Source organism: Callospermophilus lateralis, chromosome 18 (assembly GCF_048772815.1).
Source record: "Callospermophilus lateralis isolate mCalLat2 chromosome 18, mCalLat2.hap1, whole genome shotgun sequence".
Taxonomy (NCBI): domain Eukaryota; kingdom Metazoa; phylum Chordata; class Mammalia; order Rodentia; family Sciuridae; genus Callospermophilus; species Callospermophilus lateralis.
In genome coordinates, this window is record NC_135322.1 from 18,920,522 (window position 1) to 18,930,904 (window position 10,383).

Here is a 10,383-nt window from a genome sequence, read left to right on the forward strand (position 1 = left end):
AGACCTCAGCCAACCCCCTCTTCCCACAGTTGCATCAGAGTTCTGTATGGATCTGCCTCCTGGCCCAGGTCTCCAAACCACCTAAAGGACAGAACTGTCCACCTGAACCCAAGGACTCGAACCCAGAGCTCTCATCCCCCAACCATGCTGCTTTCCAAGTAATTCTGTTCAACTAGAGGAGAAAAGGGGACCCATCACAATCAAATAAAAGGAGGGTTTTATTATGGACAAGAGTGAGTGGGGACAGTATGGCCTTTTGCCTCCATTGGACTGGGGAGTATGTCAGCTATGAAAAGGTGGTACTGAAAAAGCTGAGGAGGTGTGTGGCACAGGGATGGGGTGCTGCATTCACAGGGAGCTTCCAGGCTTCTGCAGAGGGACCCAACCTCAGGCACACCCAGTGGAGAAGTCACCTAAGAGATGCTCTTAAATGTTCAGTTCCTGGAGCACGGGGGTGGGTGGGCGAGCATGCTGGGGGTGTGGCTGCTGCTCAGTGGGCAGCTCTGGGGAGGGGAAGCTTGTTGAGAGCAACAGGCTCCAGCTCATAAGACCCTTTAGGGACGGAGAACTGACTCACAGAGCCCCCTCCATGGTAACCCAGTTTACTAACAAATCCCCATCAAGTGAGGCTGGGGTGGAAGAGGCCGAGGAGGCCAGCAGGCAGAACTCCATCCTTGTGGGCCTCCATCCAGTGGGTTTTCATGGGGCCCACTCTCTGCCAGGACTATGTTCACTCAGCAGTGAACACACCCACAGGGTGGTCTCAAGACTCACGGCATCTGATAGAGACAAGTCCCAGAGAGACTAAGGGATCAAAACTCTAGTGATTCTGGGGCTGAGTGAGACCAGCTCTGACCAGCGCCCCAGGTGATTCTGGGGCAGGTGACTGGTTTCCCAGTCTTGCGCCAAGAAACCTCTGTCTACTTCATCCCCTGCCTTCCAGCATGGTAAATTCAAACTCACTCAGCAAAAGGAATCACAAGCACCCCTAGACATTTAAGGACCCTACAATTTGGGGATGGATGGAAGTGAATTTTCAGATTTGTCGAATAAGGTTTTCATGTTCAAAATATCCTTGGCAAAAAATAAGCTGCATTAATCATCTGAGAAATGATGTTAAAACCATAGTGTGATGTTCTTAGAATGGCTAAAATGAAAAAGACCAACACCACGAAGTGTTGGAAAGGACTGGAGCAACTGGACCTCTCAGGCATAACTGAAGAGAAGGCTAAATATCTACAACTGTTCTAGAAAACTGTTTGATGGTTCCCACAAAAAGACGTGTACCCTGAGACCTAGCAATTCTCTTTTAAGTCCATGCTTATCAGAAATGTGTATATGTATCCAAGAAACACATGCAAGAATGTCTGTAGCAACACTGTTCTAAGAGCCAAAAACTCTAAAACACCAGAATGTCAATCAACAGGAGAATTGAAAATAAATTAGGTTATATCCAAACAATGGAATTGTATCAGTCAGCTTACTGTTGCTATAACAAAGTATCTAAGGCAATTCACTTATAAAGAGAAAATGACTTATTCAGCTCAAGATTCTAGAGGTTTCAATCCAAGTTGGGATGGCCCCATTGCTTTGGGCCTCTGCTGAGGGCTCCCGATGGCATGTATTAAAACAAACCACTCACATCACAATCCAGAAAGAAGAGAGAGAGGACCAGCAGGTTCCTATAATCCCTTTTGGGGCATTCCCTCCAGTGACCTAAAGAGCCCCCACCTCTTAAAGCTCAACAGCACCTCCCTGTAGCACCATCCTGGGGACCAAGCCTTAAACACACCTTTGGGAGACACTCATCCAAATGAAAGTAGGAATCCTATAGGGTAATAAGAACTAACAAACTGCAGTGAAGCACATTGGAGAGGAGTGTCACAAACGCGATGCTGATGCCGACAGAAGAGCGTACATATCATGTAACTCCATTCTTACAATGTTTAAAATCAAGGAACACTAATCTATACCTTTAGAAGCAAGGGGTGGAGAGGAAGTGACTAGGACAGGTCACAAGAGGGTTCTGGGGTGCCTGTCATGTCCTGATTCCTGCTCCCCTGCTGGGATCTAGGCGTGTTAGGTCGACAGATATTACTTGCATTGTACACATGTGACCTGCCGTCTGTTCTGTATGCACACGATACTTGGAATAAAAAGCTTAAAAATGAACTGCAGGGAATGCCTCTCTACAGGGAAAGGTATCATCAGGAAACTACTCAGAAAAAGAAGAACTCGAGGGGACACTAGCCAATGTGGCCACACACCCCATAAACCATTGTGACATCACCAATTTAGACTCCTGACCAATATGCTTCCTGGTACCCAAGATGGAAAGGGACTGAGCCTTGGCGGAGGGACCCAACACAGGGGATAATGATCATTTACGGTGGGATGACAGCTGGGTACACTGGCTCCGGGAAGTGGGTTCCACTGTTATTTCCATTTTAGACGTGAAGAAACAGTCCCTAGGCCACACGAGGACCAAGTGGTAAAGCTGGGACTTGAACCCGGGCAGTCTGACTCCAGGTGCTGGCTTCAGTCACAAACCAGAGGTGGCTGCCTGGAGCAGAGCACGGTGTAGGTGGTTGCCATGGCTATCCATTGACATTTTAATTCATGGAAAAGGGAATTGAGAAGACTTAAATAATAGGCATAGACTGTGCTTTCACGGGGATGAATGGTCATGAAATTAAATTTGCAGATGAAGCCAAACCTCATGAGACCCAAAAATCTAAGCAGGAAACAGCAAAATGGGCCAACCAGAGAAATGTAATTTACCATGCACCAAGCAGTCATCCACGCTCAGTGACTTTCCTGAGAAAAGGGCGTGTGAGGGGCCGCCACAGGGGATGGGGGGTGGGGATGACCACTGACAGCAGACAGCTTCTGCACCAGCAGAGGCAACCGGGAGGGAACATCCAGGTGAGATCACAAAGCCACATCGAAGACTTGAGAACTGTCAAGGGGAAGTAGATCTCAAATTAGAACCAGATGTGCTCAGGGGAAAAGGACAAGGAAGGGTATTCCCGGAAAAGAGACCCACGCACAAAGGGCAAAAGTGACCAAGGGAACACAGAACAATGGCCTCAGTGAGCCACACTGGCTGCACAACCACCACCCCCCCCCACTCCTGGGTTCAACTAGTATAGACAGACTACCTGCATCACATGCTGAGCTCACTCAACCAGTTTGGATAGAATGGCTCTAATAATGCACTGGCTTGGCCAGTGTAGACAGACTATAAGAATCGTAAATGGGCCTGTATCATGAATTAGGGGCTCAGCCAGTGTAGACAGAAAGAGTGCTTGCTTTGTGCATTGGCTCAGCCAGTGTAGACAGACCACATTGCACATTAAGCTTAATCACCCAGACTCTGGAAGAGGAGACCTGCTAGAACAGGCCAACGTCTGAGGGGAAACTGGTACCTGAGAAGGGCTTAGTTACAGGGAAAGTGACTAAAGCTAGAAAGAGTTTAAGAGCTCTAAATCTTGTACAAAGATCCTTCAGAGAGAGGGGCAGACAGAGATTAAATGGAAGTTTCTAGAGCTCACGCCCTAGACTGAACCAGTGTGGACAGAGAGCCTGAATCACACTACTTTAGTTAGCAAAGACTGCACACGTCAGGCTCTGGCTCAGTGTAGACAGACTGCGTAGTTGAGTTCTCCCCACCTTCCAACAAGCAAAAGCTGAGGACTTTCTCTGGGTGGCACCTCTCATGGCCAGTACCGCTGGACAGAGTGGCATTTGCATTAGCATCGTAGTGGGCTGGTGTCCACACAGCTTCCTCAGGGCCAGGAACAGTGTTCTGCACATGGAGGACTATAGTCAGCATTTTCTGGGTACCTGGATGCTCCCTCAGGCACTGTCCCCCCAGCCCCCAGCCCGAGGCACAGGAAGCCAGCCACCACACCCCACCCAAGACTGAGAGGGGTCTCGGTGCTCACAAGCCTGGGTGGATGAGTCTTGTCCAGAGAGATGAGTCAGCCCCCCAAAAGAGGCAGCCTCAAAGCTGGAGATGACTTATCTGCCAAGCATGAGTCAGTCTGTGCCCAGGCTAGGGACTGATGGCACTGGGGCTCTCCTGAGTTACCTCCCCACTGATAAGCATCTGGGCATGACTCGTGGCCCAAGAGCAGCAGTCGGAACAGATGAGAGGGCAGGCCAGCCCAGGAAGCCAGAACGGAGGAGAACCGCCCCCCGGGCAAAGAGCCCAAGGACTGAAAGAATCAGCCTCAGAGAGGCCAAGGGAACCATCCCCTGAATCTGTGCCTCCCAAGGTCCTCTTATCACTCCCATCCCCAAGACTGGCCCAGCCAGGGAGCAGCTGGCTTAGGCCCAGGCAGAGAGAGGACAAGGTGACAGCAACCTGGGTTGATGCCTGCAGCTCGGCAGCCACCCAGCTCAGGGCCCACGGCCAGCAGCGTGGGCACCACGGGAAGCAGGGTGACTCACAGGCCTGCTCCCTGTACCCCAGCACTCCAGAGCCTGGGAGAACCAGTTGAAGGCTCTGGGGACCCCGGGGCCTGAGCAAAACTGCAGCCAGCTACAGGAAACTCACCAGCTCAGAGGGCGCTGGGAAGCCTTGGGCAGGAGCCCTCAAGAGGAGAGAAGCTGGCACAGACCAACTCCATAAGAGGAGCTGTCTAGGAGGAGGGAAGGGTGCAAGAGAGTTCTTTCTGGGGCAAGCATCAGACAGATGTCAGTACAGATCAAGTGGGTGGCAGGTGAAGGTCCTGCTAGGGGACCAGAAAGCTAAGTGGATAAAGCATAGGCCAGGGCCACCTCTGGCCAGCAGGCCTGAGGGCAGGCGACTCCAGAGGAAGGCGGGCATCAGGGCCAGGGCCAAAGTAGAGCAGGCAGAGGGTAGCAGCCTCGCTCCACTCCTCAGGGGGAGGTGAGTGCTGAGTAAGTTGGTCCAGCAGGGAGGTAAGAATAAAAGGAAGGAAAGACCCACACCCTGGTCTCCAGCAGCTGTCTCCACTACAGAGACCAGGCACGGGTTGTCACTCACTGAGCGACCGAGACATGCATGCTGGTGCTGAAATAGTGAGTACAGAGAGGAGGTGGCAAAGGCTTTGAGGATAGCCAGAAGGAGGTGAACTGGGGCAGGGTGGAGGCAGAGGCAGGACGGCACAACCAGCCACCTGATCGCCCAGTCCTGGGAGGACAGAACCCACCGGGACAGGAGAGGAGCTTTGCACCCCAGTGGAGCGCTGCCTCAAGAAACCAGCCATTCCCACTAGTGTCCCACAGGTCACACCCCAATCACCTACCAGCTCTCTCCAGCACCTCACCCAGCTCCAGTGCCTGTGGGATTTGTGCCTCCACTCTTCTTTGGGGTCATGGTCATCCTTCCCCACAATCTGCCTCCTCACTGGTCTCCCCTACTCTGCAGCAATTTGTAGAATAAAATCCCCAATCCCAATGCACCCGGCCTCCAAGGCCCCACATGGCCAGGTTTGCAAATGCCTCTTTTCCCCTTCCTTTGTCTTGCCTGCCACAAGGGCCTTCCCACTGCTCCTGCATGGAGCTCCAGGCTTTCTCAGACATTCCCTTGATAGGGACCTCTGTCAAACTCTTGTCAGTGCCCAGAGCTCTCTTTTCCGACTCCATCCTTCCCGCCTCCTACCAACAACTTCATCAGATCTCAGCTGAAAAGCCAGCACCACCTCCTCAGTCCTCCCAACCCCTCAGTCTAGTTCTTAGGTCTTGCAACAACCTGGACATTCCCTTTTATCTTTGTCAAGCTTAGAATCACACATGCATCGATTATTGTTTTCATTAATGTCTTCGGCAGAGAAAGAGCTAGTGAGTGATAAATGAATGATGGGGAAATCTCTGTCCCACTAGATCTACAAACCCCACAAGGGCAGGGACCACCCTTATTTTGCTCACCCTTATTTTTATATCCGCTGTGTCTCCAGGGCCTGGCACAGTGATGGGCGCCTAATACATGCTCCATAAATATTAATTGATGGCAGAATAGAGAATGACAACAGGGCTGGCCCTGGGAGTATGGCATGGAGAGTCATTTGGCTCCAGGTTTCAGTGTTGACAATTCCAATTTAGTTCAAATAAATGTCACTTCCAGGGCCAGTTCTGACCATGGTTTGCAGGAAAAGGGTGCCTTATCCTCAGTCACCAGCCCCAGAGAGCTCTAATTTCCTAGAAATGCATGACATTCCAAGTGGGGAGAGACCCAGGATGGCCAGCCTGCATGTAGACAGACATTCTATGACTTCCCAAAAGATGGTTTTGAAGGTAGTGCTATTTCTTAGAGTCAGCCCACCCAGACATAGCCTTCCCCAGTCTCTTGGTAGCCGCAGCTGCGCTTTCAAATTTCTAACCACCCAGGAACAAGTCCAGCAGATATAGCTAGAGTGCCAGATCACAAATGACAGGTAGTTTTGTACAGGGTAAAAGTCACAACTTTTTTTTTTCCACGACCAATTTGTAAGTTTCATCTTCTGCCACAGTGATTTACCGACCAGAGGGTCACACATTCTTCAGCTGATAAGAAATGAGCCGATGACGACCGCTGCCTCTGCCACCTGAGCTAATGTAGCTGTCCCCAGGTTGTCTGAGCCCCTGGGTATCCTTGCCTTTGGGCAACCTTTTCCTACGAGGGAGGGGACACAGCTGCTGTGGAGTCAGATAAATCCTGAGAGTGACTCCAAAGCACCAGGAAGCCTACTGTCACCACATTGTCACCAATGCAGCCTGCCCCTGCAGCAAACTTCCTGAGGCTCCGGGATGCCCTTTATACATCCAGAAATCATCCTTGACCTTTTGTTATTTGTTTTATGTTGTTCCTCGTCAGGGCCACATTGACCTCTTCAAGCCAACAATATATCAATCCCCTTTTATAACTCATTATCTTCTGATTAGCTGAAAGTGTGGTCACTTGTTTGTCACAGCGTACTCTGACTCTAATTGCCATGATCGCTTCATTCAGGAGCTTCCATGATCCTCTGTCCATTTTCCTGCCTCTAGTTTCCTCCTCTGCCCCGTAATTCTCCTATATAGCTGTCATACAAGGTAAATCAGAGAGGTGAGATTTTTCCAAGCTGGAAGCAGCAGGCAGTGTTAAGGCAGAGGTCTCACACTCTAAGGCAGACAGGGGAAGGAGCGCTGGGAAGTCAACTGGAACCACATCTTCCCCACCCGCCCCCACCAGCAAGCCAGTTCCACTCACCAGATGCACTAGCAAACAATAAAAGCTCCGAGCACCCACCCTCTTTGATCAATCAAACCACAAAAAGCCTATCAGGCAGCCACTGGCACAAACTCAGAGTAAAGAGAACAGGGAAGCCGACTGTGCGATGTTTCCAATCAGGAAAATCTGACTCTTCTTATAAGTGAAAGGAAGGCAAATTCTGAGATGAGCCTGCCAGACACACTTTTGCCCAACAACCATACGGCAAAAAAGTAGTTACTGAACTTTCCCAGACTTAGCTTACATAAACAGATATTTGAATAAATGTTTTAAAAATGAAATTCCCTTGATACTCTGTAATCAGTAAATGTTCATTACGGAAACACAGCAAATATGCATGAAATTTCCCAAGTGATATTCCAACTACAAGATGAAAAAAAAAGCATCTCAAAAAGCAGAATGAGTTACAGAGCATCCTCTTCTTGTCACAGACCAGCAATTCTTTGCCAAGCACAGGAGGTCAAACAAGCCAGCTTTCCTCTCCCGACTGGAGCCAGGGAAAAGCAGATCTTATTTTGCACTCTCAGGCAATTTATAAATGAACGCCCCCCTCCCTGCTGATTGATGTCTCTCTATAAATAATTAATCCTTGACCTTGCTTTAAGAAAGCCTTGACTTTTTAATTTGGGGTCTTTTAAAAAATCAATACCCCAGGAACATAATTCACTCTTGCAGAGTTTGACTCCTGGTAAATAAATAAATAAGTTTTACCATCTGCCTGTCCCAGGCGACTGTATCAGGCAATGAGATGGAATCAGACTTTGAGGTTTTCTGCGTTCAAATGATAATTATTGGTTATCCCAATGGCAGCTCAGTCTCTTCAGGGTCTGAATGCTATTCCTCCTGTGTCACTTCACAAGAGGCTAATCTGTTGAAGGCAAGTGGGAATGCTTCTGCTCCCACAAGGGGTCCCCAGGTCCTGTCTGGCCATAGATGGTGGGATGCCTTGATTTAAAAAGGATCCCCTATGGGGACCAGTGTCACTCTTTCCTGTGGCCTGTCTTGCCTTTGGGACAAGAACAGGGTCAGCCAGATCATAAAGAGGGCTCTAACACTCCAGATCCAGGGCAAGACCTAATTAGGAAAAGCCTGGGTAAGGTCAAGGTGAATTGGGAAGTGAACCTAAAGAAATTGGCCATATGTAGCGTAGCCTATGAGCAACTGGGGGATGGGGAAGAAGTTAATATAATCTGCCTCTTACCCCATTACCCCTCCCATCCACTCTAGAGCTGCTGTGTCCTTGCACGAACGGCCTCTCCCACGTGCTCTGCCAGGCAGATCCTGAGTTCTGGCAGCTCGTTTCCCTTAGCAGAGCCAATCACCGCTCAGGGTCCAGCTGGGAGGCAATTCAGAGATACAGGAATCCACTCTGACACCTGAGAGGGATGCGGGATTGACCCCTACTTCTGGATTGGTACTGACAGCCAGGCAACTAGTGGCGCTGCGCAGGTGCTGCGCCAGTTCCGGGTCGGGGTCTCCGGGCCCAGACACAAGGTGTACTACGAAAGTTATGGTGGCGAGAGTCCTGCGCCGTTAAAGGGACAGAGGTCACTTCATGCCCAAAAGCCAACACTGAACTGCCAAAACCCGCGAACCGCACCTTCGCCCAGCCCGGCCGGCCTCGGGCGAGGCCAGATCTTCTGTGCAGAGAAGCAGCCTGCTTCGCAGCTAGAGTTGCAGTAGCCGCCAGAGCTCCGCTGGGTCCCGCCGCAAAACGGATTGTTTCACCGCCTACCTAAGCTGCCCGAGGCTCGGACTCCCGCACTCTGGGACACTGACGCGCACACAGTCTCCGGGAACATAAAACAGGCCGATGCCCTGGAGAGTCGCGGGGTTGGGAGGCGCGCGATGGCGCGCGAGGGTACCTTTCGCCACTTGGTAGGGGAAGCCAAGGCCTCCACAACTTTCCCCCTTTGCCTCTGGCCACCATCACGCGCCCCTGAGTCCCAGCGCACGGGAAAGCCCCGGGGCCTTGGGCGCTCCAACCCGGCCCTCTGCGCTCGCAGCTAGGGGCCCGACGCTGCCTCTGTGCGCCACCCAGGGCTGGGAGGAGGAGCGGAGGGTCCGCAGAGACCGCGCAAGCCAGAGGGAAGGCAGATCACAGACGCGCGGCGGCGAGTGAAATTCAAGGAGCGAAAGTCTAATTAAAGTTCCCGCTACTGGGGCTAGTCCCCAAAGTGCAGTCAGACCCGAGCCCTGCACAGCCCATTAGCACCCACGACTTTGGATTCCTATCCACGTCGGGTCACCAGGTTGGCGCGCAGTGCAGTCGCCGGACGGCGCAGGAACCCTCGCTGCATCCCTTCGGGCCAGCAGCCAGTGTAGGGCGGGAACCGGGTGGGGTAAGGGTACAGCCACTCACCTGGCGCAGCCGGAGCTCCCGAGGCCGCGCGTTCCTCTAGTACGGGCGCGGTCCTAGGCGGCGGGCAAATCCTCCGCTCGGGGCGCCCAGGCGGCTGGGAGAACCTCCGCCCCAGCTCGGGCCCGATGCCTTCTCTCGCTCTGTGCGGAACCTGGGGCGGTCGGCGGGCGAGCTTTGTGAGGACTGCGATCAGAGCGCGTGGGAGAGAGAGGGCACGGTAGGGCGCGTTCCTCCTCGGCCCCTAGCCCGGGTCCGTCCCCCGCCTCCGCCGCCACCGCCTTGTCTTCCCTCCTTCCCGCAGCGACACCGGATCCTGCTCACGCGCCGGGAAGGCTCCCAGCGAAGTGCGAGCGAAGCCTCCGGCGAGGCTGGAAATAGCGCCGCGCCCGCCCGGCGCCCCGCCCCCGGCCCGGGCCCCGCCCCGCGGTGGTGGAGGCGACGGCGGTGGCCGGGCCGGGAAGGGATCTCTCCCGCGATCGCCCGGCCCTCCTGGGAGCTCACGGGCGCAGCGCCCACGCGCGCTCTGCTGTTCCCGCGGCCCCGCTGGCCGCGCGCTCCTAAGGAGCCGCCGCTGGGTGCGGTCCGGCAGCCGCGGGGGTGGGGCAGCCATGGCCAGGGCTGTGCGGGTCTCCCGAATCTCTGAGAGCTTGCACTCTTGTCTGGCTCTTGGCTCCACTCCAGCCAGAGCGCTTCTCCGCTGCGTTAGTGCTGCCACTGTGCTGACCTGGGAAAAGGACAAGGCTCCACTAGGCAGGCCTTGACACAGCTGGGCAGAGTCGTGTACTCTGGACCCAGAGGCGCA

General features: G+C 53.0%; 1 protein-coding gene across 1 annotated transcript in view; it reads right to left on the bottom strand.

Moving 5' to 3' along the window:
* Chst8 (carbohydrate sulfotransferase 8) overlaps positions 1-9,903 on the bottom strand; it is a 115,971-nt gene extending 106,068 nt beyond the window's left edge. The window contains exon 1 of the mRNA XM_076838854.2: positions 9,582-9,903. The gene's annotated coding sequence lies outside the window, so the exon portion shown is untranslated. The remainder of the gene's footprint in view (positions 1-9,581) is intronic.
* Between the last annotated feature and the right edge of the window lie 480 nt (positions 9,904-10,383).